At 37.0% G+C, this 25,625-nt stretch overlaps 1 long non-coding RNA gene across 1 annotated transcript in view; it reads left to right on the top strand.

Annotated features, from left to right (window-relative positions):
- LOC125105637 (uncharacterized) overlaps window positions 1-24,993 on the top strand; it is a 69,145-nt gene extending 44,152 nt beyond the window's left edge. Inside the window, exon 7 of the long non-coding RNA XR_007128968.1 lies at window positions 24,594-24,993. This is a non-coding gene — a long non-coding RNA (uncharacterized LOC125105637). The remainder of the gene's footprint in view (window positions 1-24,593) is intronic.
- Window positions 24,994-25,625: the final 632 nt, after the last annotated feature.

The raw sequence follows: 25,625 nt of genomic DNA, 5'->3' as shown, positions 1-25,625 counted from the left end.
TTCTTTTTTGTGGATCAAGGTTTCCAGATTCATCTTGCATAACTTACTTTCTCCTCTGGCCAGAACAGTCAGATCTTTATATTCACCCCCGCTCAGCCATTAGATTTTGTCCCACGAGAAAATGCATAACCTTGACCTTGGCAAGGCAACTCATCTGAGGCTGAACTGGCAGAACCAGTGATTGGAGACTCTATATTGACTGTACTCACCAGAGCTGGGTCTTCAGTCCTTCCTGGAAGGAGAGCTGAGTAAAGTTTCCCTCTACTCACCGTACATGTAAATGTTTAGACACGTGAGTGGGGTCCCCAGGAAGACCGCTGTAATATTTAGCCAACATTTATTATTTGTTGTAGCAGTATTGAAAGGGTAAGCAGAAGAGCCCACAAAGGGAATGGGGAAAAAAGACCAAACAGGTTGAAAGAAAACCAGGAAACCAATGTATTACCCAAATCTATTTCTTCAAATTTTCCTCACCACTGTGTCTCCTTTGCACCTACTACAGTGCCTGGCCCATAGAAAGAACTGAATAATGATTTAGTAAATAAATAAATGGTCAACCATATTGAATTCCAAAGACGGAGCTTAATCATGGAAAAATATTCATTTGTTCTGTTGAAACAGAGGTGATGGTAATCATGGTGCAAGAAGGGCAGAAGCTACAATGGGTTGAGAAGTACAAGGTGGTCAGGTGGTAAAGAAAGCCCATGCACTGGTTTGCCCTGGAAGTAGCTTGGCTAAAGAAGAGTGGCTTCACATTGTTTAGAAAGGAGGGGAAGGGGGGCAAGGAAATTTTGTTAGTTTAGGGGTTTTGTTGGTTTCATTCGTTTTTGTTTGTTTTGCTCTGCTTCTTGAATTGGAAGAGACCTAAGAATATTTACAGGCTAATGGAAAAAAAGCAAGTGGAGGGGGTAAGGGCAGTGTTTCATAGTGAAGAGGAAGGGTAAGATTTTAAATTGTTATTTTATTTTATTATTTTTTAAAATAAGCCGTATGTGAAATGTGGGGCTTGAACTCACAACCCCAAGATCAAGAGTCACATACTCTACCAACTGAATCAGCCAGGCACTCTGAAACATCAAGATTTTTGAAGCAAGACTCCTGAGGAGGCAAAAGCAGTTAAGAACGCTAGCACAGGCTGAGAGATCAAACTGAGCAGAAGGAGGGCCAAAGTTTCTATTGAGATAGGAGGAAAAAGAAAGCAACATGGCATACATTTACCTAGTTCTTCCATAAAGCATAAGAATGATAAATCTAGAGCTAGGTGTCATAGGTAATATTAGTAGTCTTCAATGTATACTAATACTAGCTCTCCTTTTTTTGTAATGTGTATAGGGAATGTTTTTTCTAATAGTTTGTTACATTAGTATATATTAATATTTTGTTGAGACAGATTAGAACTAAAACAAAGCCCCTTCTCTAAAACTGTCATAGTAGATCAGAGAGACGGCCCTACCAGGACTCGGAAGACCCAGGTTCTGGTCTCAGCAAGATGATATATGGCTCTGGGTCCACAGAAATAATTAGCCTTTATGAACTGGACACCTTTATAAGATATTTAAGAGATATAAAAAGAACATATGTTGATTAGCTATTAAGTGGGAAGTGAGAGGAAAAATTAAGAATGACTCCAAGTTTCTAATTTTATTTTATTTTTTATTTTTGAGAGAGTGCTACGGAGGAGCAGAGAGAGAGGAAGAGAGAGATTCTTTAAGCAGATTCCATGCTCAGAGCATGGAACCCAGTGCAGGGCTCAATTTCACGTCTCTGAGATCATGACCTGAGCCAAAATCAAGACTCAGATGCTGCTTAACCGACTGAGCCACCCAAGCACCCCAGCCAACTTTCTAATTTTCAATAACTGGATGGATGGTAGAAATACTAGAGAGAAAATAATTATGAATTATTAGATATATTGAGATAATTTATATATTCAATCTACCTGTGAATTAAACACATTATATAAAAGACATTAATATTAGGAAACTGATACTGAAAATATGGAATGTATAGATTAAATGATAATTAGCTATAATGGGAAGCCAAACTACAGTACAGTTTAATAGCAAGTAAGGTAAATAGTAGAAAAATAAAATAATCTTATGGTGAAGTTAAGAGAAATGGCAGGAGTAGATATAGAGGACTCTTAAAGATTTAAATTTTCCTATATTCTTATTTATCCCAAGGTGCTTCTGGTCTTGTTATTTAACTCACTCATTATTTCTTCTGAAACAATTGCATTACAGTAAGAGTAGATAAATATAACCCTGAAGTACTATAGATCACTAAAACATTGGTTGTTTTAAAAAAAAGAAGTATCAAATCAAGTTAGTTTCTAGATTGCTGTTCTCCTGGGCACTGGTTCATCATTCGGAACTGTCAAAGGGTCTAGTCACTCGTAAGCTCCTATGACACGCGGGACTAATTGTTTGCAGCCCAAGGCATTGCATGGCCCACTTGTTAAGGCATCAAGACAAGCATCTTCTGAATTATCTGATCACTCTAATTCTCCCTATTAATGGCACAATAATGGTGTTTTAAATTCCTTTGTTTTATGTAAGTAATTCTCACTCACCTGCTGGGTTCTAATCAAGTACTCACTTTACCAACAGATGATTCAAACTATTTTTAGACCATCTGTCTTAGTGATTTTCTGATGCATTTTTAAGCTATTCACATTTTTTATAACATTCAATAAAAAGCATAAAAAGCATCTTGACCTTTGATCCAAACATCTCAAAACTCCATAAACTTGAAGTCTTTCCCAAATTTCCCCACCTGTAGTGACCTGGGCACCTTCAAAACCCTCAAGAGCTCTTCTGAATGGGTCCTTTATCACAGGTTCCACTGCCTGGAATGATCTTCAGTTTTCCATTGTTTACCTTGTCTTTCTAACTAGCTTGAAGACCTCTAAGGGCACAAACTGTCTTATACCTTTTCTTAAATTTTTTTTTATTTTTAACATTCCTGGTGCATAGCATAATACTCTGCATATTTTTTCAAATGTGATCAAACACTCACTGATACTATAACAAGGTGGGATGGCATTAGGGTTAAGAGAAGAGCCTCTGGAAGTATGCTGCTTGGCGTGAAATGCCAGGTCTCCTCTGTAGGAGCCCTGTGACTTTGGACAAGTTCTCTAATCAGCCTACTCCTCGGTTTTCTCAACTGTTAAATAGGGATAATGTGGTACCCATTCAATGAATTGTTAGAGGAAGAAAGAAACAGGTTAATATATGGCAATAATTTAGATCAAATGCTTGCCATACAGAAAGTACCATGTAAATGTTTGCTTGACAATGACAATGACCTTTCTTCAGCCCTTTTGAGCTTAATTTATTCAATAATACAACATTCTTGTACATAATATATATTAACCAGTGTTTCCTCCAGGAAAAAAAAAAAAATCAGGAGCATCTTCTCCACTTTTATTTTTCAAGAGTTAGCTACAACTGACCCCAAGACATCTATGAACAGACTAACGTTAATGCTAGATCGGCAGGAGAGTCTGATCAGCTACTTGGTGACTTGTTGAAATGTAAAGTAATAGTGGACATTTGCCAAATGAATACCTTTTTTTTAATTAACATATAATGTATTATTAGCCCCAGGGGTACAGGTCTGTGAATTGCCAGGTTTGCACACTTCATAGCACTCACCATAGCCCATACCCTCCCCAATGTCCATAACCCCACCACCCTCTCCCTACCCCCTTCTCCCCGGCAACCCACAGTTTGTTTTGTGAGATGAAGAGTCTCTTATGGGGGGCGCCTGGGTGGCTCAGTGGGTTAAAGCCTCTGCCTTAGGCTCAGGTCATGATCCCAGGGTCCTGGGATCAAGCCCCGCATCGGGCTCTCGGCTCAGCACGGAGCCTGCTTCCCCCCGTCCCCGCCTGCCTCTCTGCCTACTTGTGATCTGTCTCTTTGTCAAATAAATAAATAAAATCTTTTAAAAAAAAAAAGTCTCTTATGGTTTGTCTCCCTCCCAATCCCATCTTGTTTCATTTATTCGTTTCCTACCCCCCCAACGCCCCCATGTTGCATCTCCACTTCCTCATATCAGGGAGATCATATGATAGCTGTCTTTCTCTGATTGACTTATTTCTCTAAGCATAATACCCTCTAGTTTCATCCACATCATCCCAAATGCAAGATTTCATTTCTTTTCATGGCTGCATAGTATTCCATTGTATATATATACCACATCTTCTTTATCCATTCATCTGTTGATGGACATCTAGGTTCTTTCCATAGTTTGGCTATTGTAGACATTGCTGCTATAAACATTTGGGTGCAGTGCCCTTTTGGATCACTACATTTGTATCTTTAGGGTAAATACCCAGTATTGCGATTGCTGGGTCATAAGGTAGCTCTATTTTCAACTTTTTGAGGAACCTCCATGCTGTTTTCCAGAGTGGTTGCACCAGCTTGCATTCCCACCAACAGTGTAGGAGGGTTCCCCTTTCCCCACATCCTCGCCAGCATCTGTCTTTTCCTGACTTGTTAATTTTAGCCATTCTGACTGGTGTGAGGTGGTAACTCATTGTGGTTTTGATTTGTATTTCCCTGATGCCAAGTGATGTGGAGCACTTCTTCATGTGTCTGTTGGCCATCTGGATGTCTTCTTTGCAGAAATGTCTGTTCATGTCCTCTGCCCATTTCTTGATTGGATTATTTGTTCTTTGGGTGTTGAGTTTGATAAGTTCTTTACAGATTTTGGATACTAGCCCTTTCTCTGATACGTCATTGGCAAATATCTTCTCCCATTCTGACAGTTGTGTTTTGGTTTTGTTAACTGTTCCCTTGGCTGTGCAAAAGCTTTTGATCTTGATGAAATCCCAATAGTTCATTTTTGCACTTGCTTCCCTTGCTTTTGGCAATGATCCTAGGAAGAATTTGCTGTGGCTGAGGTCGAAGATTTGCTGCCTGTGTTCTCCTCAAGGATTTTGATGGATTCCTTTCTCACATTGAGGTCCTTCATCCATTTTGAGTCTATTTTTGTGTGTGGTGTAAGGAAATGGTCCAGTTTCATTTTTCTGCATGTGGCTGTCCAATTTTCCCAACACCATTTGTTGAAGAGACTGTCTTTATTCCATTGGACATTCGTTCCTGCTTTGTTGAAGATTAGTTGACCATAGAGTTGAGGGTCTATTTCTGGGCTCTCTCTTCTGTTCCATTGATCTATGTGTCTGTTTTTGTGCCAGTACCATACTGTCTTGATGATGACAGCTTTGTAATAGAACTTGAAGTCTGCAATTGGGATGCCACCAACTTTGGCTTGCTTTTTCAACATTCCTCTGGCTATTCGAAGTCTTTTCTGGTTCCATATAAATTTCAGGATTATTTGTTCCATTTCTTTGGAAAAAATGGATGGTATTTTGATAGGGATTTCATTAAATGTGTAGATTGCTTTAGGTAGCATAGACATTTTCACAATATTTGTTCTTCCAATCCATGAGCATGGAACATTTTTCCATTTCTTTGTGTCTTCCTCAATTTCTTTCATGAGTACTTTATAGTTTTCTGAATACAGATTCTTTGCCTCATTGGTTAGGTTTATTCCTAGGTATCTTACAGTTTTGGGTGCAATTGTAAATGGGACTGACTCCTTAATTTCTCTTTCTTCTATCTTGTTCTTGGTGTATAGAAATGCAACTGATTTCTGTGCATTGGTTTTATATCCTGACACTTCACTGAATTCCTTGTACAAGTTCTAGCAGATTTGGAGTGGAGTCTTTTAGGTTTTCCACATAAGGTATCATATCATCTGCAAAGAGTGATAGTTTGACTTCTTCTTTGCCGATTTGGATGCCTTTAATTTCTTTTTGTTTTCTGATTGCTGAGGCTAGGACTTCTAGTACTATGTTAAATAGCAATGGTGATAATGGACATCCCTGCCGTGTTCTGACCTTAGCAGAAAAGCTCTCAGTTTTTCTCCATTGAGAATGATATTTGTGGTGGGTTTTTCATAGATGGCATTGATAATATTGAGGTATGTGCCCTCTATCCCTACACTTTGCAGAGTTGTGATCAGGAAAGGATGCTGTACTTTGTCAAATGCTTTTTCAGCATCTATTGAGAGTATCATATGATTCTTGTTCTTTCTTTTATCAATGTATTGTATCACAGTGATTGATTTGCGGATGTTGAACCAACTTTGCAGCCCTGGAATAAATCCCACTTGGTTGTGGTGAATAACCCTTTTAATGTACTGTTGGATCCTATTGGCTAGTATTTTGGTGAGAATTTTTGCATCTGTGTTCATCAAGGATATTGGTCTATAATTCTCTTTTTTGATGGGATCCTTGGTTTTGGGATCAAGGTAATGCTGGCCTGATAAAATGAGTTTGGAAGTTTTCCTCCCATTTCTATTTTTTGGAACAGTTTCAGGAGAATAGGAATTAATTCTTCTTTAAATGTTTGGTAGAATTCCCCTGGGAAGCCGTCTGGCCCTGGGCTCTTGTTTTTTTGGGAGATTTTTGATGACTGTTACAATCTCCTTACTGGTTATGGGTCTGTTCAGGTTTTTTATTTCTTCCTGGTTCAGTTGTGGTATTTTGTATGTCTCTAGGAATGCATCCATTTCTTCCAGATTATTAAATTTGCTGGTGTATAGTTGCTCATAATATGTTCTTATAATTGTTTGTATTTCTTTGGTGTTGGTTGTGATCTCTCCTCTTTCATTCATGATTTTATTTATTTGGGTCCTTTCTCTTTTCTTTTTCATAAGTCTGGCCAGGAGTTTATCAATCTTATTAATTCTTTCAAAGAACCATTTCCTAGTTTCGTTGATTTTTTCTATTGTTTTTTTTTTAATTTCTATTTCATTGATTTCTGCTCTGATCTTTACGATTTCTCTTCTCCTGCTGGGTTTAGGCTTTCTTTCTTCTTCTTTCTCCAGCTCCTGTAAGTGTAGGGTTAGGTTGTATATTTGAGACCTTTCTTGTTTCTTGAGAAAGGCTTGTACCGCTATATATTTTCCTCTCAGGACTGCCTTTGCTGTGTCCCACAGATTTTGAACAGTTGTGTTTTCATTATCATTCGTTTCCATGAATTTTTTCAAGTCTTCTTTAATTTCCTGGTTGACCCATTCATTCTTTAGAAGGATGCTGTTTAGTCTCCATGTATTTGGATTCTTTCCAAATTTCCTCCTGTGATTGAGTTCTAGCTTCAGAGCATTATGGTCTGAAAATATGCAGGGAATGATCCCAATCGTTTGATACCAGTTGAGACCTGATTTATGACCCAGGATGTGGTCTATTCTGGAGAATGTTCCATGTGCACTAGAGAAGAATGTCTATTCTGTTGCTTTGGGATGGAATGTTCTGAATATATCTGTGATATCCATCTGGTCCAATGTTCATTTAAGGCCTTTATTTCCTTGTTGATCTTTTGCTTGGATGATCTGTCCATTTCAGTGAGGGGAGTGTTAAAGTCCCCTACTATTATGGTATTGTCAATGTGTTTCTTTGATTTTGTTATTAATTGGTTTATATAGTTGGCTGCTCCCATGTTAGGGGCATAGATATTTAATATTGTTAGATCTTCTTTTGGACAGAATCTTTGAGTATGATATAGTGTCCTTCCTCATCTCATATTATAGTCTTTTGGCTTAAAATCTAATTGATCTGACATAAGGATTGCCACCCCAGCTTTCTTTTGATGTCCATTAGCATAGTATATTGTTTTCCACCCCTCACTTTAAATCTGGAGGTGTCTTCAGGTCTAAAATGAGTTTCTTGTAGGCAGCATATTGATGGGTTTTGTTTTTCTATCCATTCTGAGACCCTGTGTCTTTTGATTGGGGCATTTAGCCCATTAACATTCAGGGTAACTATTAAGAGATATGAATTTAGTGACATTGTATTGCCTGTAAGGTGACTGTTACTCTAAATTGTCTCTGTTCCTTTCTGATCTACTACTTTTAGGCTCTCTCTTTGCTTAGAGGATCCCTTTCAATATTTCCTGTAGAGCTGGTTTGGTGTTTGCAAATTCTTTCAGTTTTTGTTTGTCCTGGAAGGTTTTTATCTCTCCTTCTATTTTCAATGATAACCTAGCTGGATATAGTATTCTTGGCTGCATTTTTTTCTCGTTTAGTGCTCTGAATATATCATGCCAGCTCTTTCTGGCCTGCCAGGTCTCTGTGGATAAGTCTGCTGCCAATTTAATATTTTTATATTTTTACCATTGTATGTTATAGATTCTTGTCCTGGGCTCCTTTCAGGATTTTCTCTTTGTCGCTAAGGCTTGTAAATTTTACAATTAGATGACAGGATGTGGACCTATTCGTATTGATTTTGAGGGGGGGTTCTCTGTGCCTTCTGGATTTTGATGCTTGTTCCCTTTGCCATATTAGGGAAATTCTCTACGATAATTCTCTCCAATATACTTTCTGTTCCCCTCTCTCTTTTTTCTCCTTCTGGAATCCCAGTTATTCTAATGTTGTTTTGTCTTATGGTATCACTTATTTCTCGAATTCTCCCCTCATGGTCCAGTAGTTGTTTGTCTCTCTTTTGCTCAGCTTCTTTATTTTCTGTCATTTGGTCTTCTATATCACTAATTCTCTCTTCTGCCTCATTTATCCTAGCAGTAAAAGCCTCCATTTTTTATTACCCCTCATTCATAGCTTTTTTTAATTTCAACTTGGTTAGATTTTTAACTCTTTTATTTCTCCAGAAAGGGCTTTTATTTCTCCAGACAGGGTTTCTCTAATACCTTCCATGCCTTTTTCGAGCCCGGCTAGCACCTTGAGAATCATCATTCTGAACTTTAGATCTGACATATTACCAATGTCCATATTGATTAGGTCCCTGGCCTTTGGTACTGCCTCTTGTTCTTTTTTTCTGGTGAGTTTTTCCGCCTTGTCATTTTATCCAGATAAGAACATATGAAGGAGCGAATAAAATACTAAAAGGGTGGCAAAGACCCCAGGAAAATGCGCTTTAACCAAATCAGAAGAGACGCCAAATCGTGGGGGGAAGAAAGGAGGTAACAAGAAGTTCAGAAAAAAAGAAATTTTTAAAGAACAAATATATAAAAAGAATATATATTCCTTTTTATATTTTTATAATTTTTTATATTATATATATATATATATATATATATATACACACATATATATATATATATTAGACTGGTGAATAGAACAGGGTCACCCACTTAATTTTGGGAGTATTTTGGTCTCTTAGAAGAAACTATCTCCCAAAATTTTAAAGAATGAAAAACATATAAGGGTAAACACGATGAAGGGATGGAATATGACTATAAAGATGAAAAAAAAATTTTTTTTTTAATTTCTAAAAAGGGAGTTAAGTTGGTTGGGAGAATAAAGAAAAAGAAAGTGGAGAGAATTTTCTCAGGCTGGAGGCTAGAACAAAGCCCTGTGCTAGATTTAGGGTATAATTTGATCTATTAGAAGAAGTTATATCCCAAATTTTTTTAGAAGAAAAAACCCTATGTGTATACAAAAAATAAAGTTAGATACAATGAAGGATAAAATATGACTATAATAATGAAGGTTCAAAAAAGTTCTTTTTTGGAAAGGTATTGTTAAGATAAACTTTCAGAAAGTGGTTGATTTTCTGTTTCTAGAATTGCTGCTCTTCTTCTCTTCGATCTCCTGTTGGATTTGTAGGTGCTCAGAATGGTTTGATAAGCTATCTAGCTGATCTCCTGCTACCTGATGTTGTCTCAGCCTGCTACTTCTCTGCCATCTTGATTCCTACCCCCCCCCCACCTTTTTTTTAATTTAGAGTAGGCTCCACACCAGCATAGAACCCAGTGTGGCGCTTGAACTCACAACCCTGAGATCAAAACTTCAGCTGAGGTCAAGAGTCAGACACTTAACCGACTGAGCCACCCAGGCACCCCAGATGAATACCATTTTAAACAAAGGAACCTAACCAATATAGAGGCTTAATATACTATTAAAATACAGACCAAAGCAGTGTAAAACACTATGATAAAAAAATACTGTAAAGTCTTTCAAGCCCACCTTTAGCAGCAGTTAGTAGTACTTCTGGAATATGGTGGATCAAAATTATATTGTAAGAAAGAGAGGAAAAGGGTCAGGAAGAAAAGTGAAAGAAGATACAGAGGGCAAAGAATGGTCCCAAATACTGTAAAAGATCACATTGAAATAATGTAGAGATAAAAACAAAGTATTAGTTTTCATCTCTTACTCCCCATCTTAAAAGATACTCCCCATAATCTTACTCCCCATAATTTTCTTAAAAGAAAAGATAATGTTTAGAGATATGAATATGAGAGTATTCAAGAAGAAAATAAGGAAAAATTATAAATGAGAAAAGAAAATATTGAAATAGACATGAGGCACTAATATCATTTAAGCAAAGAGATAGCCTTGACAGTCTTAAGTTTTGATACCACATTTTCTGAAACATTCTGTGGTCAAATATATTTTTAAGAACTAGAAACAGAAGATTATTGCAGTAGGAACTTTTAAAATTATTCCTCAACTTCCTTTGTTTTGTCTATCACAAAAGTGATATATATTCAGTGAATAAAACTTGAAATAAGTGCTCAGGCACATACGTACGCATGTATATACATGCATGCTCACACACACATACAAAAAAAACTATAAGCCCTTTACATTTAACCTTTATATACACTATGGTGTTTGCCTTTCAGTGTTTGGTGTTTTATTTGTTTATTTTTATTTAGGCACGCATCAATGAAATATTACACAAATACTATTGCAAAGTGGGTTTAAATGTTTCATTATCCTTTTTATCTTTAAATCATTCCTTATTATAGAAATGAAACTATTTAGAGGCACCTTGGTGACTCAGTCAGCTAAGCATCTGACTCTTGGTTTCAGTTCAGGTCCTGAGCTCAGGGTCAGGAGATGGAGCCCTGCAGTTGGGTTCTGCACTCAGTAGGCAGTCTGCTTCTCTCCTTCTCCCTCTGCCCCTCCTCCCACTCACACCTGCTCTCTCACGCTCTCTAAAATAAATAAATAAATAAATAAATAAATATTTTTTAAAAATGAAACTGTAGGAGAGGTGTTTTTGTGCCTCAAGATAGATAAATGGATGTTCAGATAGAAATACCTCCAGCCACCTTTTTCATGGTGCATAAATAAAATTGTTTTTTGATTGCTGGCTAAGGTCACTACTTCAGAACTTGGAGCTATTTTCATCTCTGTGTGTTCCGGTGAAGTCAATCATTATGCATTAAGTATTCAGGACTATACTGCAGCAAAGGGAGAAATGGCAGAAGAATTTTGACAAATTGAAGGGATCTGCCACACCCAGACAGGAATAGGGAATGTGTATTTCTGAGCAAGTGCCTTCTGAGCAAGAGCTCCCAAAATGTGTGTTCACCTTCTCACTCCTCTAATGGACAGTCACTGCCAGTCGCTGGTTTTCCTCATTCCAGGCCAGTGTGATTAACATACAGAGGACCTTCAGCTAAAGGACACTAGGAAAACAAAACAAACAAACAAAAGAAAAACAGAAGTCATTGTGAGTGCCAAACATACAAAACATAGCACCCCCTTGCTATGAAATCTAAACTCTGTCACCATGAAATGCATGTGTGTACACAAAAGGCCAAAAGAAAATTTACCAAAAAAAAAAATGTTAAAAGAGGTTATCTCTACATAAAGATAGATTTATAGGTGATTTCGGTTTTCTTCTTTATAAATTTCTGATATTGCAGAAAGAGAATATTATAAGAAGACAGAATAATAATTATTTTAATAGCCTAGGAAAGAAAGGAGATTAAGGTAAAATTAGTCATAAAATTAGTGTTACTATAATTAGAGCTTAACAGAAACCTTTGTCTCACAGTCCTTAAAATTCAAAGTTCTTACCAAGAAAAGAAAAAAGGACAAACTCAAAATTCATTAAAAATAATTCACTGTAAGGGTGCCTGGATGGCTCAGTCAGTTAAGTGTCTGCCTTTGGCCCAGATCATGATCTCAGGGTCCTGGAATCCAGCCATGCATAGGGGTTCACTGCTCAGCGGGGAATCTGCCTCTTCCTCTCACTCTCCCTCTGTGCTCTCATACTCTCTCAAATAAAAAACTCTTAAAAAAAAATTCATTATAGAAAAAGCCTTTCAGTGTTTTTGTTTTATTTATGTTAACATTTGTCAGGTTCTAACTAGGCCAATAACTCAATTCCTAAAGTTCTTGGTTTATCAGTATGCTTCAGTTAGCCCAGATTAACAATTGTGAAAGATTCCTATTTATTAGCACTAGTTTGAAAATAACTTGAGTCGGGTTTTGAGAGAAAGGAGACAGAGAAGAAAAGTCTAATTCCCAGGACTGATGAAAAAGATATCTAGACAAAGATAGCTTTCTGATAAAATACTATGCATTTAGGAAGTGATAGAACGTAAGGTTTTTTTTTGAGAAATGACCCCTAAAATAAGAAAATAATTAAATTAATGTTTAACAATTAAAATTTTAAAACTAAATTCAGGAACCCTAAGACAACTTCTATCCTGAAAAATCATTAGGAAGTTAATAGCTTGATAAAATTATCATTAATAAAATAGATTCAATTCTTTCTGAATTCTTTATATTTTGTTAAATAGAATCATATATGCTATTTACCATAATTTCCAACTACATTAAGTCTTAAAGTCATCTGTGTTTGGGGGCTTTTCTTTTTTATGTTGTTTTTTATTATTGTAGCTCTTTGTTTAGTTTTTTTGTTCCATTTATACCAAATTTAAGTTCAATTATTTCTTCAGTGGTTCTCACAATGAGCCTTCTTCAGGGAAGAATGAGAGTGAGACCTAATCACATTCTCCTTGCATTGCCACGATGAGGTTTATATTTAGACCAGGTATATTTTCAGTCTTGTTTCCTTTAAAGTTGAATGTGGATAGGTCTAGCAGGCCATGAATCAACTCTGGGAGCCTTCCTTTTGACTTTTCATTTACATCCCCTGTTTTGCCTGTGAAATGTCCTGGTAAGAAACACAGCCCAAGCCTCATACCAACAAAGGGAGGATGGTGAGGAGAGAAGACCCAGTTTGGAGGTCTTACGCCGGGGGCAGGTGAGGGCCCTATCTGCTGTTTGTGTCGCCTTAAATCTCAGCAATTAGAATTTCCTCCATTTTTTGAGGGATTTTTAGAGTATAAATTATGGCCTAGATTAAATGGTTACTCTAATTCTTATAAGGATCACATCTTTGAGAAAAGAAGGAAAACTGAATGGTGCTAGAGTTGCTATGAAACGCTGACTAGAAAAGTTTGTCCTGAGGTCTCTGAAATATTTGCTTCACGAATTTACCCAACATTGCCTTCGTGTGTCCTTGGTCCTCTTTGCATTTTTGCCCGGAGTCTAATTCCCACATCAATAAGAGATTGCCAGCCTGGGGTCTCATGTTAAAGACAAGTTGTGTACACACGTGCCCCACAGCCCAAAGCAGGACCCTTCCATCTGGGCCTCCCCTGAGGAGGGCTGGCCAGCTGGACCATGGACACATCCCCCAACACTGTACTACATCATCTGACCCGGTTTCCCTCCTTGCTTCAGATTTCAGGCATCTCTGCCTGGGCCCCAGTCTGTTTAAACTCACACTAGCACTTCAACAAAACCGTCATATCTTTATAACACTTTTCAAATGTAAAGTTTTCAAGGATTTTTTTTTTTTTCCTTAGAGGAGTACATATATTGAAATAGCCATATAGCTTTGCCCAGTAATAAATAACTCCTTGGAAAAAAAGAAGTGCTTAAGATGGATATTCTGCAAAACTCCAGAATTATTTTGAAATCACATTTTTATCTACCATTTTTAGAGCCCATTTGATTTATCCCAGCTTGGCATATTAGAATAGACATGGGGATACAAACAGCCTGATAGTTAAAATTTTGTCTGCATATGAATCTCCTCTGGCTTCCTCCTCTGCCAGGAAAATTTTTCCTGTTGTCAGTCAACTGATCCTAATATCTTCTTGGAACAGAGCAAACATTTTAAAGTGCAAAGCAAAAGTCCTCCCCCAGCCCTGGAGAGAAAACTTTTTTTTTTTCCTTGAGCTGTTGCTGTCTTTAAGAGAAATGACTTTAGCTGGTTCAGTCAGATGATAGCGGACACACTCAGCTCCATATAAAGGAAAATATTTGAACACCAGTACCATTGATTTCCAAGAAGGTTTATTTGGATAACATTTGTTTAAGAAGATAATCTGAGTCATAAATTGCATAGTGGATAAATCCCTCTTAAGCAACAGCAGAAGCATAGTTTTGTTATTTTGAACTTTATATCTTTACTCTGAAAAAGTCCTATGTTATTATGCATTTTGAAATATTTTATAAACTTCAGAATTCAGGCCTCTCAATCATAGACTACATTGCTTTAATTAACTGATTACTTCCAATTCTTTTTAGAATTTTGGTCAAAATTAGTTACTCTGAACCTAAAGAAGAAAATGAAGACACGACTGTATCTTAAACCTTAGTAGAGGGTTTTAAGGTAGACAAAGCAAGTCTTCTGCACAGCCTTATGGTTAATGATCTAGAGTCTGTAATCAACTAGTATCCCTATACACATTATTTTAACTGTTGGCTAAACATAAATTGGTAGAAAATAGTCACAAGCAAGAATAGAAACATAGTAGCAATGGTCACTGAAAAGAGATTTAAGCCAAAAAAGCAAATAAACCCAAAAACTATGACAGAATGTCGATAGAACTCTTCATTGATATTGTATTTTAGAAAAATGAAGTGTGTGTGTGTTAGGGATGATTCATGGTCTGGATAGGAAAGTAGTTGGAGGCTGGTTTAGGATGGGGAAAGAAACACAGGAAACAGCAATACTGGATAGAAAGAATAGGTTCTTGTGAGCTTTTCAAATTTTCATGATCAATTTGGCCTTAAAAGGAATAAAATATTTTGGCTCAATTTAAATAAAGCAAGTGATAGGTGCCCAAAATGAGACTATAGAATTACTTCAGAATTAACCAAGTATTATTTGAAGGATGTTTGGGCAATAATAGTTATATTATGAAGTGTTCTCCTGAGGAACAAACCCAATAGGAGATATAGCTATCATCTCTCTATCTCTCTATCTATCTATCAAGAGATTTTAAGAAACTGACTTATACAATTGTAGGGGTTAGAAAGTCTGAAATCCACAGGGGAGGCCAACAGGCTAGAAATTCAGGGACGAATTGAAGTTGCAGTCTTATGGGTCCGAAATCTGTAATGTACACCAACAGCTGGGAAGCTCAGGCAATGTTTCCATGTTGCAATATTGAGGCCAAATTGCTTTTTCTTCAGGAAACTTCATAGAGCCTTTAACTGACTCAGTGAGGCCCACCCACATTATGAAGGGCAATCTCCTTTATTTAAAGTCTACTGATTATAAATGTTAACCATACCTTAAAAACTACTTTTGTAACAACATCTAGACTGGTGTTTAAGTAACTGGGCACTATAGCCCAGCCAAGTTTACACATCACAATAGTTTTAGCAACTATCCTTAACTTTGTAAATTTTAGTTTCTTATTGTGTCTAAGAAGAATGAGATGAAGTGTTAAATACTAAGTAGAATGTTAAATAGTATTGGATTTTCCTGTGCCTCTTGGTATGTGTGTGTGTGTAAGTTTGTGCAATAATAAGTTAATATAGCTATTATTGCCCAAACATCCTTCAAATAATACTTGATTAATTCTGAAGTAATTCTATTATGCAATGCACAGTATTACTGGTGTGTGTTTCTAACTTACTCTGGTAAAATAAGTATATGCTGCCAGAGCATTTCTCCTGCAACCTTCCAAAGGAATATAATCTGTATGTCTCAAACACAACAGATGGATATACCTTCAATGATAACATTTAAACAACTCCACTCCAGATTCTGAATAATATGGCTAATATCTTTGAAGGGAAAGGACTTAAACATAAAAGAATGAAATGATCCATTAGGCTATATGACTTCGGTAACCTAGGCATTGATCTTTTGTCCTTTGTTTTAATACCAGCAAGATAAAAATAATATATTAGAAATTTCATTCATGCCATTGGCATCGATTTTCAAAAGTGACTGCTTATAAACTTTAAATGCTTTGTTTTTCTTTTTTTATTTTTTATTTTTGCTCATGTTTATGTTTGAAGAGTGAGTCATTCAGTTGGGTGAGTGGTTGATTTTTGAATTCTAATACCTGATTTACCAAGACTCAGGGAAAAAAAGCACCTACAAATATAAATGGGAATTTAGAGAATGATTTTGAAGAAATTGATCATAGATTTTAGTTGATTTTATTGAAAGTCCCATATCTTAATAAGGATAAACAATTTCACTGGCTTCTATAAAATAATGCAGTGTGGTTTTTTTCTCTTCAATATTCACCTGTGTATTGCAATTAGATGGTAAATAGCATGGTTCTTACAGGTGAGAGTTCTGAAATGGGTCTCACAAGGCTAAAATCAAGGTGTCAACAAACCTGCATTCCTTCCAGAGGCTCTGAGGGAAAATCTGTTTCCTCATCTTTTCCAGCTTCCAGAAGCCACCAGCATTCCCTGGCTGAGGGCCCTTCTCTCCAACTGCATCCAGAAGCAACATCAAGCCAAGCCCTTCTCACATGGCCCTCTCTGGGTCCCTCTCCTCTGCGTTTCTCTTGCACTACCACCAATATGAGTTACAAAATAATACATTTGTGTTGTTTTAAGCCACTAAGTTTGTGGTAATTTTTTGTAGCAGCTCTAAAGAAATTTCTATAAAAGAAAAAAAAGAGAGAGAGAGAGAGAGACCGTTAAAGTATGAAGAGGATAAAATAATCCTTAAGGATAAAGCTAGAAATTTCTTTGTATGTATTTTCAAGTAAAACAAGTTATTTGACAAAATGAATAAAAAATAAAAATAAATTTTAAATAAATTTAAAACCCCAAATAAGTCATTTGCTAGCTTAGCAAAGAAAAAACAATGCTCTTATTCATGTGCTTTGACTATAATAGGGATAGATGTCACTCTGAATACCTATAAAAAGAGATTTAAATATATGCTACCAAATTTAAATATTTAAATTGCTAATATGATTCTCTAGGTGGGAGCAATCGAATCACACATGTCTCCCCATCTCGAGGTCAGATGATTAGCAACTTTAATTCCATCTGCAAACATAATTCCTACTTACTTATGTAACCTCACAGATTCACAAGTTGTAAGGTTTAGGACATAGACATCTTTGCAGAGACCATTATTCTAACCTGTGAGTTAATAATTTTTGAAGCTAAGTGATGGGCACATAGGAGTCATTATACTAATCTATCAATTTTTATAGGTTTTAACTTCTCCAAACTAAAAAGGTAAAACAAATAAATTTAGAACCTTATATTATCCAAGGAATTGTGTCTAGAAGAGGATTCCAAATTCAGTTAGAACCTCATTAGTATTCAGCCTCTTGGGAAATTTCCATATTTATTTCCAGTGAGCTATCTGAGAAAGGATAAAATAGTGCAACAATTTGAAAACTTAAAAGTATAAAAATATAGGCATACATTTTGCTTCCAGAAAACAGCCCTTCCCCAGATTTAATCTCTCCCTCCCACCCAGAAAAAAAGCTTTAAAATAATTTTTAGAAATACTGATTACTCATTACAGATTCTTAGATTCCTAGGTTTGGAGAGCTCTTTCTTATCATCTGGTTCAGGTGCTCTCTGAATAGAGCTTTCTGCCAAGTAATTATCCACATATTTATTGAACATCTCCAGGGTGGGGTATGGGAGTCATACCCTCCAAACTAGTTTGCTTCATCTTTGGACAACTACCATTATTAAGATTTTGTGCCACCGATAGCAGCTATAGAGAATAAGTCTAATACTACTTCCACATAATAGTCTAGAGATGTTTGAAAGTAGCTCAGATGTCACCCCAAGGCTGAATACCTTTAGTTCTTCTGGACATCCATGGCAATCCAAAATAGCTAAAGAATAAAGACTGTGTCCCTGTGGAATATTTTATTGGAAGTAAACTTGTCACTTTAAGTGAAAATTCCCTAACAACTCATTTATCTATCAGTTGAATCATAATACATGGGGAAAATCTAGAGAAGATTTTACCCATGGCTCTACTCCAAAACCCAGCCTCAGATTTTTCTGGGACTCTTACCTTCCATAGATAGGCTATTTCAGCTGGTGGTAAATAACCATTTTTGTCCTGGCATAGTTCTAGACATAACTACCTGCATATCTATGAGCTGTGAGCACAGATAACTAGATTAGAGGAGATCAGAGGATCTCAAAGTGCAGCAGCTGAAGTTTCAATCTTCCCTGAAGACCTTTCATTGTGTAAGGCCAGTTGAATCTCTGTTCTGTAACTTGAGAGAGGCTGATCTCCTTCCACGTGTTAGCAGATTTTAAGACCAATTTTACCTTAAAATAAAATTCCACAGAAATTACAGATTCCACTTTTCATTTTTCTAGTACCTGGTTTGATGAGATTTGCTGAAAAGCTTAAAGTAACACAATTAAACAAGAGGCATGGCCTTAAGATTTAAAGCTTTTAAGTTTATTATCTCGGGAAAGTCTTGGTTCTAATAAGACTTTTGGAGGACCAGAGCCATGCCACTAGATATCATTAGACGAAAAGAATAGATTCAAAACAGTTAACATGGATATGAAATAGAATTGTCCAACTGACTGAGGGGGCACATTTCTCACCACCTTATAACACAGTTAACTGTCTCAACTTTTGTCAGGCAAGCACTCAACTGTATGGGTGATTGAAAATAGAAACCCATAAAGGCCCTAGTTGAGACAGTTTACCCTGAAAGCTAATCAGCAACTTTTCTGAGCTGAGATCTTTTCTCCTTAATGGCTTGTTTTACAGTTTTGTTGACTCTGGGCATAGTAGCTCCTGGTGGGAATCCATTGTGTATTCCATTTTCAGAAAGGATCACCTCTGTTCGCCCAAATTAGAGACTTACAAAACCACTTGACTGTTGACCTGAATCATACACGTGCCTGACCAATTACTTAGTTACTCAGGACATTGTGAGAAACTGGTGACCTTTAGATGTAGTCTACTGAACTATAAGCTGCCACCACACTGTCATGTTTTCTATCATTTCATAGATCTCTACCAGGAATACTTTCAGATTATGTACATTTTTTATTAACTTTTGCCTCTGAGGACAGGACTCAGTTATGGGCCAAGAAACACAAACTCCACACAGACTACTCTCATCCTATCTCTCTAATGTTTACACAAAAATAGAGTCAGATGACTGACATTAGAATTAGCTTTGGTCAGGATGATCTTTTAACATAGCAGTTAATGTTTTCATAGTTTGTGTTCTGTCCCCTCTTCTTATGAACTTGCTGCTAAACAATCTTAGAAGCAGGTCTGCATATACTCAGTTAAAGCTCCTTTATGATAGAGAGTATTTGGCTGATGGAGTTTGGATCTTGCAAACTCAGAATAGCCAACACAGGCAATTCCTCCTGCTAACTACTCACTGTCAAAAGGAAGAGCTACATGTCAACCATCCTAAAACCAAACTTAGTGTATTCCTTAGAAGAATGCATCTTTTACTTGGCTTAAAAATAACAAGCCAAGCAACAAGTTAAATTATTTCTTTGGATTAGTACAGAAGTCATGAATAAGTCATTTTAGCAAATATCTGGGCAATAGAATTATTAGAGACAGACATTCCTTGAGTGCTTTATTAAGACTGTGTTTGATGGAGGAGGCATTTGGTTATACCTCCTTTAAAAATTATTTTCAAGTTGGGGCACTTGGGTGGCTCAGTACCTTAAGCACTGACTCTTGATTTCGATTCAGGTCATGATCTCAGAGTCGTGAGATCGAGCCCTATGTCAGGCTCCATGCTGAGTGTGAAGACTGCTTGAGATCTTCTTTCTCTCTCTCTCTCTCTGCTCTTCCCTGTCCCCTGCTCACTCTCCCTCTCCAAAAAAAGAAAAAAATTTTCAAGTGAAAAGCTTACCAACTATGCTATAAGAAATAGGATATCATGACATCTATCATCCATCTGTCCATCTGAATAAATGACTTCAGAAATAATTATTTTGAAAGATTCTGGCCCAGTGGGTACAATTTCAGCTTACTCAGCATAGGTTGCCATTCTCTCCTCAATTTGTTTGTTAACTTCCACACAATGATAAGTTTACTACATCCTTTCCCTCATCTTTTCTCATCTTTCACCCTCAATTTTATTCATTCTCTATATACTGTTTAAAATTCCGTATGTAACTATATCTAATAAATGAGTGAATGGACAGAGGGATGGACAAGTTTGTCCTACTTAAGAATGAACCTAAGCCCTTTTCTACAGTACAACTTAGTGCTTATTAACACACACTCCTGATGCTCTTTCCAGCCTCATCTCTTGACATTTCTCGCTACCCACCCCCCACACATACACCAACACATTGAAGTGGTTATACCTCCAAAAACTTACCAGTTCCTCTTTGGGACACATTTGTTTACCATTTGGAACCTCATATTCTTATCGGGAAAATGGGAATAATACCTATCTTATAGAGCAGCTGTAAGAATTAAAGGCATTAATTTACGAAAAGCTCATAACATGGCATCTGGCACATAGTAAGTACACAGTAAAGGTTATTTGTTATTGTGATTGCCACAGTAGTGATGATCATGTCTTCCCCCAAATCCATGGCTTTACTCATTTTTTTTTTCTTCTGCCTAAAATACTGCCATGTCCACCTGGCAAATTCATTTTAACCCCTATAAGAAAAGTTGGGCTCTTCCTCGTCTGTAGGTTAAAACATTTTCATAGACCTTCTGATGTCTTCATGTATTTCTTTTCCCCACTAGATTCTTAAGGTGGGGGACAGGATTTCCTCAAGGATGTCTCTGATACTTGGCATGGAATAGATCATCAATATATGGGAAAGAAAAAAGGGAGGGAGGGAGAGTGAGAAAGAAAGGGGGGAGGGGAGGGAAAGGAAGGGAGAAAAGAAGGAGAGGAATGAAGGAAAGAAGAAAGGAAGGAGCAAGCAAATGAATGAATCCAGTCCTCTGGCAGCCATCCTGTCCTCCATCATTCCTGGAAGATCCCCAACAGTGATGCATTGATCTCATTTACAAATTCTGTCAGTGTGCTGATTAACAGTTCCCAAGTTTATCACTCAGGGCATAAATAACTCTGGTTCTGGAAGATATTAATTCATTTGCAGTGACTAATTTGCCTCCTATTTGATGATAATGCCAACTATTGACTAAGGCAAAATCCCTCAGCTTGCCAACCAAAAAAAATCACTTATTCAGAAAATGGCTCATATAGGAAAGAAGCAGCTGCTTTTGCAATTGACACAAATAAGCCAAAATTTGTTTCTCTAGAAAAAAATTCATTCCAGTGATTCATTTAGCTTCAGTGGTGAGGTTTTGGTGAAGACAAGAGAAGTAGAAAATGAAGGATAAGGGAGTACCAAGAAGGTAAGCATATCGATTTTCTTCATTTGCTTTCTCTTTGATGATTTTCCCTGTCTAGATTTCCTAAGTTATAGATGCAGAGTTCTTATTGATCTACCCTGTTATACTGGAGAAAGAAAATTCGGTGAGGAAAAATAAAATTAATTGTAAATTGGAAACATTTTATCATAAAGAGCAACAGTTTTTCTCCCCTAATGTGACAAAAATCTTCCTTATAAATATCCTGTTTTGAAGATACTGTTCATTGACAATAGAACTCATAAAAGTGAGGAAAAGTTTCTCATTTTACCAAACAATATTTCAAGCTCTGGAAATGCTACAATTTTAAGTTTCATTAGATAACCTGTTAGATGATCCCAATAGTAATAGGTTTGTCAATTTTTTTTTTTATGGCAAAAAAATGTGTGGTAACTAAAATGTAGATGAGGTTCCTATTCACACACACACACACACACACACACACACACACACACACACACACACACCAATTCTCTTGCCACCAGTGAAGGGAATGTCCAGATGTAGATCAAAAGCTCTGCTTTCTCTCTTCAACCCAAGTGCTTTCCCACACCAGTGTGTTTGTGGGACCCAACCATGACTGAAGAATTCCTCCCTCTGGAGCAGATTTAGCCCTTCTCTCAGGAGCTGGTTGCATTCTCTCCCTACTACTACTACTGCTACATCTCCTCTTCTCAAAATTACCAACCAAGAAACCATCTATGATTAACCCTACTCCACTCTTAATTTTGTTTACATCTTAAAATAAATGCATTTTCTGTTTGTTTGACCTCTTTCCCAACTCTCTTTGGCTCTTTTATAATTATTCTTGTCACTTCTGACTCTTTGTCTCATATCTAACTGCCCCCCCACCATTCTTACTCCCCAAATCCTACTGCAGGCATGCACTTTCTACCCCTTCCAGCTTATCCTACACATCAATGTATATTTCCTAAAGTCACAATTCAGAAAAAGGTTGAGTTTCTAATCTCTTAAACCCTTTGCAGTCTGGAAATGGCAATCTAGCTTTTCAGCCACATCAGCCCCATTTGGACATTTGGTTATCATCTCCCTCACCCCAACCTTTTCTAGATCAATAAAGGATATGACCAGCCAGCCAGTTACTCAAGTAAAAACTCTAGGAATTATTTTTGAGTCCTCCCTTGCACAGCCCACATTCAGTCCACCACCAAGCCCCTTGACATTACTTCCATAACATCTGCCCAGACTGTCCGTTTGAATTAATACTTGTCTGAACCACCAATATCATTCAGTTGAGCAACTGCAGTACATCCCATTTGATCTCTTCTTGCCTCTCTACAATATAGTTTCCACACATCGGAAGAGTGCTACGTTAAAATCTAAATCAGATCACATCAGACCCTGTTTAAAACTGTCCAGTGACATTTCATTCTACCTAGAATAAAATTCCTTCTTCTGCCCTGATGTCATCTGGCTCATGTGGGCCTGTTTGACTCCAGCCTTTACCACTTTAGCATCTCCCACCATGCACCAGACACACTGGTCTTCCTTATATTCTTCTTACATACATTTTCACTGAGAGCCTTCACTAGCTTCTTCCATCTCCCAGTAATGCTTTCCCCCCTAAATTTTGCATGGCCACTATCTTTGTCATTGACCTCTCAGCTTAATATATCCAATATCAAGTAGCTGCTAGGACACTGTCACCACACCCTGCATAGCACTTATCTGATATTTTCTCCTGGTTTTTTTGTTTGTATGTTTAGTTTCTATCTTGTTCACTGCTGAATTCCCCCATATCTACAACATTGCTTGGCTCTCAATAAGTATATGTAATGGATAGATGAACTTTACTTTCCCATCTCTCTGCCCTGTCTACAACACTGGACAGTATTCCTGATGGGGAATGATAGAATCAATGACTAGAGGTAGATTGGGTTGATATGGAGACAGGAAGGCTGAAGAACAGTAAGAGAGAATGACTTGATTACAGGGGACCATCTTTATTGAATGATAGTTAAGAAACAAGCTCACTTAAGATCTTCAACATCAAACTAAGAAGGTTTGGGTCAAATCTGATATGTTATAGAGGCCCCTTCTTTAACCTACATAAACATAGACTGTGAATTCCATGAAGTCAATGATGTTTGCTTTGGTCACTACTATAAACCCAATGCTTAGAACATACTGCGTACTCAATAAATCATTGAAGGTCCAAATGAATGAGTGGATGAACATGGTATAATCTTTAGGATTCTTTGTTTGGAAATAGTTTATAAGACCTGATAGAGATAAGAAGATTACAGAGCAGAATTTCTTAAAATCTGGACAAGAGATTATATGTAAATGATTTATTAAAATGCAGTTTCCTGTGCCTTTCTTAAGACCACCAAATCACTGGAGATTGGGGTCAAGAATCTGATTGTTATGAGTTTCCTTTGTTTCTCCTATGCACACTAAAGTTGGAATGTCTGCCCTAGAAGGGTGAGATGATGACAGGCCCTAAAGTAGGATCTGTATTTGAGGGAATTCGTGAATGAGGACAAGTTGCCAGAATTTTGCAAAGTATAGGATAGAGTCAGAATGACTGTTTCCAACCTAGCAGGCAGAGAGAATGACACCATTGTGATGGAATACAGGAGACTTGTGCATCAGTATGAAAAGGGCTCCTCTTTTGAAAACATGGAAGGTAATAGCTTTTTACCTTTCGGGAAATGAGACAAAGTCATGTGTAAGGTGAAATGTTAGACTAAGCTAAGAAAATTATGTGTTCCCAAAACCTTGGAAGGTACTACACCATGGTATAATAAATACCAAAGGTATTTCCCCTGCATTCCATAGTGTGAGAGTGCTGAAGACAAGTATGTCTTGTTTCTTCTTGTTAAAACGTATATTAAAGGCATGCTACTCCTGTTTATTTCATAGTGAAAGTGTTGCATATGTCTCAGTAAATAGCTCTTTGTGCAATAAATCCGTGAATTGGCTTCCTCCCAGCCATGAACAGATATAACATTGGAGCAATGCTAGAAAGCAAGGAAGCAATGCCAGAGATCTAATTTGAGGAAAGATCTGAATGCAAATGTCTCCAGCAAATAGTAACATTTTAGGAAGTTGTTCAGTTTTCCATAGTTCAGATTTTATTCATTATTCTTAGGCTTTAGAATCTAGAATCCATACTTTAGAATAAGTTTTTTGTTTTTGTTTTTGTTTTGATATACAGATGGACTGAGGCCAGTGAATGCTACTCATGAGAAGAAATCTTAAAACATGGAACTACTTTGGGCACCTGATAGTCTCTGTATTTTTGTGTTATGGGAAACTGGACATTTAGAATATCCAGTGAGTTAAATACCTAAAAGTAAATCAGCCCTTCCCAGCGTGATGGATAAATGTTTAATATAAGCGAGTAGACTAGTCATCATAAAACCCCAAGTTCCTCTTGTCAGTTTCCAGTTAATCACTATCACATGAGAGAAGTGAAGTTAAGGAAGGTCAGCTGACAGAAGTGAGTATTGGGACATGCCGACAACTATACCCATAAGACTGCTTGCTTCACTGTAACTATCCTGGAAGCTCTGATTTTTTTATTTGAGTTTGTTGCAAAAGTAAAGATAATATAGTGGGAGATTCTATGTGAATTGTTTTACCAGATAAGACCTTTCTATTTTTTCTCTAAGCAGAATAAGAAGTAAGGTTGATGCCAATTAAAAAAAAAGGGGGGGGGCAAAAAAAAAATAAAACTACTGGTTGAAAATGTATGCCATAAAATTTGGGTCACACATCAGTGAGGTAGGAGCACAATAACTAATCCCTTCACTATTCCTGTTAAGGGACCTGTGACTGTTTTGCCAAAGAAAAGGCCAAAACCTAATTAAGGCAGTATACTTGACAGTAACAACTTCCTCACCACCTCCGCCCATCCTCCCCCTACCCCCCCACGCCCGTCAAAAGTCTGGTGAGATCAACACATCAATGAAGAGAACACATTTCAACATAAAAAAGGATCATAATTTGCTTCATAAAGTTCTTTTCTTCATAGATGACCATTCCTGGGGCATCTTCATATAGGAACTCTAGGTCAACAAACTGACACCTAATGAGAGAAGTACTTTAAACTTTTTAAAACATGCTAATAATTCCTCCTGAGTCACCTCAGTTCAAATACTGAAAGAAAGATCTTGAAGTTATATATGCATTCAGTCAATAAATACTGCCGTACAACTTTATATCTGCATGATACGTTTCAATGCCA

The sequence above is a fragment of the Lutra lutra genome, chromosome 7 (assembly GCF_902655055.1).
Source record: "Lutra lutra chromosome 7, mLutLut1.2, whole genome shotgun sequence".
Classification (NCBI taxonomy): Eukaryota; Metazoa; Chordata; class Mammalia; order Carnivora; family Mustelidae; genus Lutra; species Lutra lutra.
The sequence above is the reverse complement of the archived record's forward strand: the minus strand, read 5'-3'. Positions and strand labels throughout refer to the sequence as shown.